Here is a 10,640-nt window from a genome sequence, read left to right on the forward strand (position 1 = left end):
TTGAGTAATTCCTTGCATGCAGGAACGTACTTCAGGAAAACACCTCTGAAAAGAAGTTAGGTTGCAGATATCTAGAGCTTTACAATCATTTCCACTCTCTGATTCCTCAGCTTCTCTCTGGAACTGCAATCTAAGGCAATAATCCCTATGTTAGGAAAATTCACATGGCACAAAGAAGTTAATCTCAATTTTAGTTTAATGCAAGAAATTGCAAATCTGTGTCAAATTTAGGAGAATTTGAAAAAGAAAAAAAGAAGTGTCATAATTTTATTTAATAACTTATTTGTTTTATTTTAAATTAGATGAAATACTTTAATCTAATACCCTATGCAGAATTATATAACTATATTAACATTGATATATTGTTATATTAGAATCTTAACTGAAAAAAAAGAAATATATATTCATGTGAAAAATATTCATAGAAAGAAATGGCAAAATAGGAACAGCGATTATCTTTGGGGGATATTTTTCCCCTACATTAAAAAATTTCTAATGATGATGTACGGCAGAAACCAACACAATATTGTAAAGCAATTATCCTTCAATTAAAAATAAGTAAATTAAACAAAAAATTCTAGTGAAATGTGCATGTGTTGTTCTTATAATGGAAAAATGCTTACAAAAAATTAAAGCAGAGGGACTTCCCTAATGGTCCAGTGGTTAAGACTCCATGCTTCCATTGCAGAGGGCACCAGTTCAACCCCTGTTTAGGGACCTAAGATCCCACATCATGCATGACATTCAGCGTGGCACACACCCCTACTCCCCACCAAAAAAAAAAAAGTGGAATACAACATGGTTTTAAACAAAGCTTAATCATCCTAAAGTGATGTTTATTTATTAGGAAAGAGGGAGTGACAAAGCCTTCGGAGTGAGTAGAAACTAAGAGAAAAAGATGATGGAGATTTAAAGGATTTCATCTCCACTGTACTCCTCAAGGAACCTGATGGGACCCGGCTTTTCCAGAAGGGACAGGATACTGCCACAGGATACTGTGGCAAGGACAAAGAAAGGTTGGGGTAGCTAAGACACTACAAGACTTTCTGACAAGTTTAAGCCCTCCATGGCCGAGAAGGGCCAAGACACAGAGCTTCTTAGAGAAAACCTGTGCCAGAGAGGCAGTTCCAAATGGCCAGACTTGTGACTTCTCCTTGCGGGTCAGAAATATACGCCCATGATACAGCAGGGTAGTGAGACTGCAAGAATGGAAGGCTCTGGAAACTATTTGAACATTTATTTCATGTGAATTTTTTATTGACTCTTCAGACATGCTAGTGAAGAGTGCCCCTCAGTTCTGAGGAAGGCTTTGTAGCTGTGCAACAGCAGAATGGGCCAAAAGCTGGGGGCTGTGACCTCTTTTCAAATAAAATGTCTTGAAATAATTTTTTTTAAATGATGTCAGGGAGAGATCTGGTGGTTAATTAATTCATTAAGCACACACTCGTTGAATGTTTACTATGAGCCAGACACTTCTGTGAGCCTTAGGGAGAGAATTTCTTGTCGCCATGGTACACACATTCGCTGGTGGCGGACTACAAGGTGCAGAGAGGGGGATACAATAAATAAAAAGAATAGGTAAATAATACAGTATGTTGGACAGCTATGGAGAAAATAGAACAATGGAAGGAGGTAAGGAGAGTCAGTTGTCAGGTTTTAGCATTTAATAAGGAGGAGGCAATGGCATCCCAATCCAGTGCTCTTGTCTATGAAATCCCATGGACGGGGGAGCCTGGTGGGCTGCAGTCCATGGGGTCGCTAAGAGTCAGGCACAACTGAGCGACTTCACTTTCACTTTTTACTTTCATGCATTGGAGAAGGAAATGGCAACCCACTCCAGTGTTCTTGCCTGGAGAATCCCAGGGACGGGGAGCCTGGTGGGCTGCCATCTATGGGGTCGCACAGAGTCGGACACGACTGAAGCGACTTAGCAGCAGCAGCATTTAATAGGGTGAATCAGGAAAAATAGGGCAGAGATTTTCCCGGTGGTCCAGTGGCTAATACTCTGTGCTCCCAAGACAGGGGCCCTGGGTTGGATCCCTGCTCAGGGAACTAGATCCCACGTGCTGAAACTTCAACGAAGATGGAAGATCCTGCATGCCACAAGTAAGACCCAACACAGCCAAATAAATAATTGAAAATAAATATTTTTTAAAAAGGAAAGGTAGGGCAGGGACATTGAAGCAAAGATGTGAAGAAGATGGGAAATACACCTCAAAAAAAGCATTCTGGGCAAAACCCTGGGCAGGGCTGCCTCTGGCCTGGTCAAGGAACAGCAAGGTCAGGGAGGCTAGGAGCAGAGTGATCAAAGGGAGAGCAGTGAGAGAGGTGAGGTGACCAGGGAGGGTCAGGGAGGCTAGGAGCAGAGTGATCAAAGGGGGAACAGTGAGAGGGGTGAGGTGACCAGGGAGGGTCAGGGAGGCTAGGAGCAGTGATCAAAGGGAGAGCAGTGAGAGGGGTGAGGTGACCAGTGGGGGTCAGGGCACATACAGTCTTGAAGGCTGTTGTCAGGAGAATAAAGGGGACAAATTCACCAGCAGAGGCCAACAAGCTGTGGGAGCTGATAAACAGAGACAGGGCAAAGGTCACTCTTAAGAGTGATTAGGTCTCAGTGGTGTCATTAGTGAGATAGGAAACACAAGACGAGGAATATATTTGTGCCAGGGAGGAAAGGGGAGAAGTCATTTGTTTGGAAGGTAGTTCTTTTGAGGTGCAAAGAGGGCCCCAGAAGTTAGAGCTGGTACCTCAGGAAACAGGTCAGGATGGAGATGCAAGTGGTGAATTATGAGGAAAGACTGCATTTCCCAGCCTTTCTTGCAGTTAAGTTTGGCCATATGACTAATTTCTGGACAATGGGATATAAGTAGAAGTTTTCTGAAGAAACTGGAAAAGTTCCTTCAAGAAAATGGACTCAGCTGGGTCAATTTGTCATCTCTCTTTTCTCTTTTCTGCAGTCTGGAATGTGGATGATTTAGCTGGAGTTCCAGCAGCCATTCTGAAATAAGGAGGTGCCCTTGAGGATGGAAGCCAAGGGTTAGGATAATAAAACAAATAAAGAGAAGTTCCCTGGGTTTCTGATGACTATTAAGCCACTGTATCCCATACAAGTCTAGTTTGCTCTCCTTAAAAATGTTCATATATTGAATAAAAACAAACATATTTTAAGCCACTATTTTTTTTTTCTGATACACTCAAACTAAACTAACCCTAAGGGTTATAACTGGAAATACAGATTTGAGAGTCAATTTCATATAGATAAGGGCTTCCCAGGTGACTCAGTGGTAAAGAATTCACCTGCCAATGCAGGAGATGCAAGTGATGCAGGTTCGATCCCTGGGTCAGGAAGATCCCCTGGAGTAGGAAGTGGAAAGCCCACTCCAGTATTCTTGCCTGGACATCTCCATGGGCAGAGGAGCCTGTTGGGCTACAGTCCATGGGATGGCAAAGAGTCAGACACAACTGTGTGACTGAGCATGCATGCATGCTATCATATAGATGGTATTTAAAACTACGGGACTGGTGAAATTGCCAAATAAAGACTGTAGAGATGATCAGGCTTGAGATCAAGCCCTGGAATTAGGGCTCAGAAATTACACGTGGAAGGTGGGACCAGCAAAGAAGACGGAAAAGGAAAAAATGAAGTAAGTGGAAAACCAGGAGAGTGTGTTGCCAACAGAGGCTAAGAGTAGAAATTATTTCTGGAAGGATAGCGGAATGAACTACGTCAAATACTACTGGGAAGGGAAAATGAGGACAGAGAACTGACTGATTTAGCAAAATTGGACTTCCCTGGTGGTCCAGTGGTTAAGAATCTGTGCTTCCAGTGCAGAAGGTGTGGGTTCAATCAATCCCCGGTTGGCAAACTAAGATCCCACATGCCATGTGGTACAGACAAAAAATAGAGAAAAAAAGATTTAGCAAGATGGACGTCATTTATGAGCCACCACTTCAGTAGAGTGATGAAGACATGAAGACAAGCCCTACGGGAGCAAATTCAAAAGAACGGGAGGTGAGAATGTGGAAAAGGCAGATGTAGACAACTTTTGAGATGTTTTACCATAAAGGGGAACAAAGAAGAGGTAACGGGGTTAAGAAAGAGATTAAGATGAGCAATATTAAGTCAGCTTAACAGATTGATGGGGGTGATTCAATAAAGGGGAGAAACTGATAATGCAGAAAAAAGTAAACAACTGCAGAGGCAGAGTCTTTGAGACAGAAGACGAGATAGAACCCAGAGCACACTGGGAAGGTTGCCTCCGATAGACACCGACCTTTGGGAGAAGAGTTCTAGGGAAATGGAGGAGGCAAAATCCAACTGTGCTTGGTTCAGGAGTGAACACAGAGTGAGATAAAAATGACACAAGTGAAATAATATTAGTGGTTGCTTCCAGGTTCCGTCTATGGGGTCACACAGAGTCGGACACGACTGAAGCGACTTAGCAGCAGTAGCAGCTGGGTAATATAGGACTCGGATTATTTTTTTCCTGTGCTTCTTTTTGCATTTCTGTGACTTGCAAATTTTCTAGAGGAGTACCTACTACTATCATAATTAGAAAAAACTTGACAAAAGTGGAAGGAAAGGAAAGTCAGTCAGTGTGCTCATTTCTGTCTATCTTGGAACTAGGCCCATCCCTGGGAATAGAGGAAGTACAAGCTAGTATCTTATTTATGATGAAACCATTTCTTTCTCAATCTCTCGTCCCCTCTCTGTTGGGAGCTACTAACCCAAAGTGCTCCAATAAAGGAGGAAGTCCAGTGTAGCAGACAAAAACGCAGTGGCTAGAGCCATGGTGGGCTTCCCTGGTGGCTCAGTGGTAAAAAATCTGCCTGCAATGCAGGAGACCCAGGTTCAATCCCTGGGTCGGGAAGATCCCCTGGAGGCGGGCATGGCAATCCACTCCAGTACTCTTGTCTAGAGAATCCCATGGACAGAGGAGCCTGGCGGGCTATAGTCTATAGGGTCGCACAGAGTTGGACACGACTGAAGTGACTAAGCAGCAACAGCAGCAGCAGCAGAACCATGGTAGTTGATCCGAGTTGGTGGCCCAGGCAGATTCCTGGGGGTTCGATAGGAGGATAGGAATAAGGTGAGGCTTGGAAGTCTAGGTAAGTAGGCAGTAGCACTAGAAAAGTCTACCTGTAGGCAGCCACTCAACTCAGGTTGAAGAGCAGAACTGGCAGAGTCAGAGACGCGCTTGGAAGAACAAAGCTAAGGTCAAACGGGGCCCACCACGGGGCTCCACTTAACAAGCCGCACGCGTATGAAGGGCTCCGCACTAGCTGTTGGCAAGTCTCACACACATTACAGAGACGCGCTGAGAGGACTGAAGCTTGAAACCTGCCTCATACAGTTTGGAACATGTCTCTTATTACTAGATCATTCGTCAGTCATGAATTAAGATATTTATAATCCCACAATTACCTTATGGGAGCACAATTATTTATTTTCATTTGTTTCAAAATCTTTGCATTTTTAAATGGAGATATTTAAAATAAACCACATTTTTGTGGTATGAATCCTATTTTAGAATTTGTTTTTATCTAATTAATAGCCTTTATTTTTTAGAACAGTGTCAGATTTACGGAAAAATTGAGCAGATGGTCCAGAGTTCCCATAGCCTCGCCTCCCCTCCTCTACTTTCACACACAGCTCCTTCTTTTATTAACATTTTGTGTTAGTGTGGTATATTTGTTACAGTTGATGAACCAACTGTACAGTTTTGATACACAATTAACTAAAGTCCATAGCGCTCCAGTACTCTTGCCTGGAAAATCCCATGGATGGAGGAGCCTGGTGGGTTACAGTCCATGGGGTCGCTAGGAGTCAGACATGACTGAGCGACTTCACTTTCACTTTTCACTTTCATGCATTGGAGAAGGAAATGACAACCCACTCCAGTGTTCTTGCCTGGAGAATCCCAGGGACGGGGGAGCCTGGTGGGCTGCCTTCTATGGGGTCGTACAGAGTCAGACACAACTGAAGCGACTTAGCAGCATAGCGCTGGTGGTAAAGAACCCATTTACCAGTGCAGGAGATGTAGGAGACTCAGGGTCGATGCCTGGGTTGGGAAGATCCCGCTGGAGGAAGGCATGGCAAGCCCACTCCAGTATTCTTGCCTGGAGAATCCAGGACAGAGGTGGATGGCGGGCTACAGTCCATGGAGTCACAAAGAGTTGGACACTACTGAAGTGACTTAGCTATCAGCTATAGTTTACATTAAGGTTCATGTTGTACAAATCTAAGAGTTCACAAGTGCACGAAGTCATATATCCACAGTGACAGTATCACGCAGACTAGTTTTGTTGCACTAAAAATCCCCTGTGTTTTACCTATTCATCCCTCACCTTTGGACTCACCCATCCCCCTGGACCCACCCATCCCCCTGGACTCTGGGAAGCTATTGATTATTTAGTGTCTCCACAGTTCTGCCTTTTCCAGAATATTGTAGAGTTGGAATCTTACAGTGTGTAGCCTTTTCATATTTGATTCTTTCACTTAGCAATATGGATTTAAAGTTCCTTCATGTCTTTTCATAACTCGATGGCTCATTTCTTTCCTTTTCTTTTAATCACTGGATGGTATGCCATTGTTAGATATACCACAGGTTATTTATCCATCCATCTAATCAAGGATACCTTGGTTGCTTCTAAGTTTGGGCAATTATGAACAAAGCTGCTACACATGTAGGTTTGTGTATGAACATAAGTTCCCATTTATTTGGTTACAATTTTTTTAGTTTCCATACTGCCACTAAAGATCCTGTGTGCCGAAACTAAGACACAGTGCAGTCAAATAAACTAATTAATGGTGTTTTGTTTTGTTTTGTTTTTAAAGAGTCTATAATGAGTAGTGAGGGTACTATAATGGCCAGGCCATCACAGCCTCCATTCATAGGCCCCTGGTGGGTGAGTCTGGGTCTGTCCTGTCAGGGAAAAGCTCTGTGTCTGCACATGGTTCAGGTTTCAAGTTAAATACCCTCAGAGTTTGCCACTGAGAGGAGCAGTAAGAAGGCTCCAAGGGAGGCAGAAAACCCAAGCAAAACTCAAACTGTAGACCTGGGGAAGAAAACAGAGAGCCCAGTCATCAGAAGGGAGGACCACAGGGCGATTGGGTGCTTGTTTTCAGTGCTGAGCTAGGGATCCTGAGATGCCTGTGACCTAATATCATCCCAGGGCTGAGCCTTGAGGTAGGGTCAGGGAGCGGGACTACAGAAACAAGCCAACGGAGCGCAGCTGTGTGAGACCGGCACGTGGGCACTATGGGGCGAAGACTTGGGCAGCAGACCCTGCGGAGCCATTGCATCCTACACCTCGAAAGAGCCACTCCTTCAGGACTCAGCTCCTGAAAAGCAATAAGCAGTTTGTAAGCTGACTGACACGTAAAGAGACCTAGAGAGATTTGTTGTTTAAAGGAAATAACACAGTCAATGCTTTTTGTAATGTTAGTTATTACTCCCTAATTGTTACTACTCGTTGGAAGGACGGGTGCTGAAGCTGAAGCTCCAGTATTCTGGTCATGTGATTCGAAGAGCCGACTCATTGGAAAAGTCCCTGATGCTGGGAAAGATTGAGGGCAGCAGGAGAAGAGGGTGTCAGAGGATGAGATGGCTGGATGCCATCACCGATGCAATGGACACGAACTTGGGCAAACATAGGGGGATGGTGAGGAACAGGGAGGCCTGGTGTGCTGCAGTCCATGCGGTCACATGACCAGGCAACTGAACAACAATAACTATTGCTATTGTCGCTATTTTTGAAAATTTGATTTTAATCCCTTGATTTTCTTAAATAGAGCATCCTTTTAATCTGGTTTCCTTCTATTAGATATAGATATATAGATCTGACATTTCCAAAAACAGAAACAGATGCTACTAATACATCCTAATTGGTAAGGTTTAAATTTGAATCTTTGCAATATATTCATGAAGCTAAAAAAAATTTAGTCTAAACAAGAATTTCCCAAAACTGACTACAGATAGATAGTAGATAGTAAAGTCGCTCAGTCATGTCTGACTCTTTGCAACCCCATGGACAGTAGCCAACCAGGCTTCTCCATCCATGGGATTTTCCAGACAAGAATACTGGAGTGGGTTGCCATTTCCTTCTTCAGGGGATCTTCCCAACCCAAAGGGAAACTGACTATACATAGAATTAAACTGGGAGTGTTAAAAACAGATTCCTGGGTCCCACCTCTTGAGCTTCTGAGTCAAAAGGAAACATGGGAAGGCTGGGGACTCCTGATGATGGCTTGTGGCTTAGAAACTTCTGTGCAGCCATGGAAATTGAGCACGTGGACATTAACACAGAAACGATCTTATTGTTCCTGTCCCTGGCTGTCCCTCACCCAGTGCACGAAGGAAGTATTTCCAGCTTACGCTGAACACAGTGATCCTACGGGTGGCCGGGGGAGGGGAGGGATGGGGTGGGCTACTGGCCTAATAAGGAGGTCTCAGCACCAAGCGAGGGGCCACTGCTGTGCAGTCCGGTGTAGAGGCAGACCTTGGTGGCAGTAGGTTCCTCAGCTCCTGGAGAAGACCTCTAAATACAAGGCCAGGGCTGTGACTGTGCTCAAGAGGCTGTGCACTTGATCTAGAATTCAAAGAAATGGGTTTTGTATTCGCTCCCATGTTCCCTAAAAATCATTAGGGGAAAACTGAATTTGCCCCCGTGGCAAGCAGAACAATGACTCCACCTCCGATGATGTCCACGTCCTACTCCCTGAAAGTGGGCCTGTGTCAGGTCACAAGGCAGAAATAGATGGTTGTTAATCAGCTGACCTTGAGATGGGGAGATTATCCTGACTATCTGCGTGGGCCTAATGTCATCACAAGGGCTCTTAAAAAAATGCAAGAGGGAGGTAGAAGAGAGCCAGAGAGATAACTGTGAGGAGGACTCCATGTTGCTGGAGAAATGGGGCCACAGGCTGTGAAATGTGGGTAACCTCTGGAAGCCTAAAGAATCTGCTTATAATACAGGAGAGCTGACTGTGTGAGGAGGACTCCATGTTGCTGGAGGAATGGGACCACAGGCTGTGAAATGTGGGTAACCTCTGGAAGCCTAAAGAATCTACTTATAATACAGGAGACCTGGGTTCCATCCCTGGGTCAGGAAGTTGCTTTGGAGAAGGGAATGGCAACCCACTCCAGTCTTCTTGCCTGGAGAATTCCATGGACAGAGAAGCCTGGCGGGCTACAGTCCATGGGGTCACAAAGAGTCAGACACAACTGAGCGAGTAACACCCTCACACTTTTCTGGAAGCCAGAGGAGGTTAGAAAGTGAACCGGAAGGACCACAGCTGACCCGTTGATGTCAGCTGAGAGAGACCTATGTCAGACTCTGACCTCCAGAATAATAAATTTCAAGCCACTAAATCTAGGCTTTAAACAACACAGATTTTATTTTTACAGCAAGAATAGGAAACTAATAGAACACCTATGACCAAGTTCTTTATTTTTTTTCTTTAGAACTCAAGAAAAGAAAAACTAGAACTTCACATCTGACAGTCTGTCGTGTCTTCTTATCACAAGTCCCTGCAAGCCATCTCGAACATTTCACTTTTCTTCTCTTTGAAGAGACAGAGAAGATTCTATATCTAAGATAACCAGGCTTGCTTACTGGGCCAAGATCCAGGATCCATATTTTAAAAATCTCCCTTGGTGTCTCTAAGTTGACAGCCAGGTTTGCAAACCACCGGGCTGAAATGTTAAATTCTAAACCACGTAATTAGGAGTGACTGCATGCCTGGAGAATGAGCACACTGGATTATTATTAACCTGAGAGGGCATAACAGTGTGGCGTCCACAGAGACTGGCCTGGTGATGTAACATTTCATCAATGACCTGAATAATGAAATGGTGAGCATGCTCATTAAATGTGAATGTGGTACCAAAATGGAAAACAGGCGGACGGAGGAAGGCATTTTAATTAATTAATGAGGCTTGTTTGGATGGAGAGCATATTGATTCAAAGGACAGGTAACAGCGGGGTGAGGAAGTGCTGGAGGAGTTGCTAGGAACAGAATGAAGGTCAGGGAAGGCAAGCACAGAACAATACACATTCTGTGGAAGGGAAGGAAGTGGCACAGCAACAGGCAGGGTGGGAGCAGACTGTGACATTAGAGAAGGATCCTGTAGTAAGGCTGATCACAGAGTTGGTGGTGCTGGGGGCGGGTGCTGGAAGGCCACTTGGCTTGGGCCTGAAATTTAGAATTCTGACATCATGCTGGTATCTGATAAAGGCGTTCCTTTGTTAATGTAAAGCCCAGTTTTATGATCCCATTATTTTGCAACTTTTCCTTTCTTAATGTATTGGGAGCCTCAGAAAACGAAAGTAGCCTAGACGTGTCAGCTTCAAGAGTCCTGGCTAGAGATCACAGAGGATCACAAGACTCACTATTGCAAGCACAGGTGTGCCTCCATTGGGTATTTTGAGGATTCACAAGGAGCAGTGAGGGGTCTCTAGCCAGCAAGGCTGGGGGGATTCGAATCCCAAGAGGACAGGAGATTTACTTTGATTTTTCCTGAAGAAAGTATCAATAGATTCTGTTTTGATTTTTCTGTTCCCCCCACTCCCAGAGTTATATATTTGTATGATCTATTATTTGTTTGTTTATTCATTTTTTGCAATGCACCAGGTGGCAG

The sequence above is a fragment of the Bos taurus genome, chromosome 12, assembly GCF_002263795.3.
Source record: "Bos taurus isolate L1 Dominette 01449 registration number 42190680 breed Hereford chromosome 12, ARS-UCD2.0, whole genome shotgun sequence".
Lineage (NCBI taxonomy): Eukaryota > Metazoa > Chordata > Mammalia > Artiodactyla > Bovidae > Bos > Bos taurus.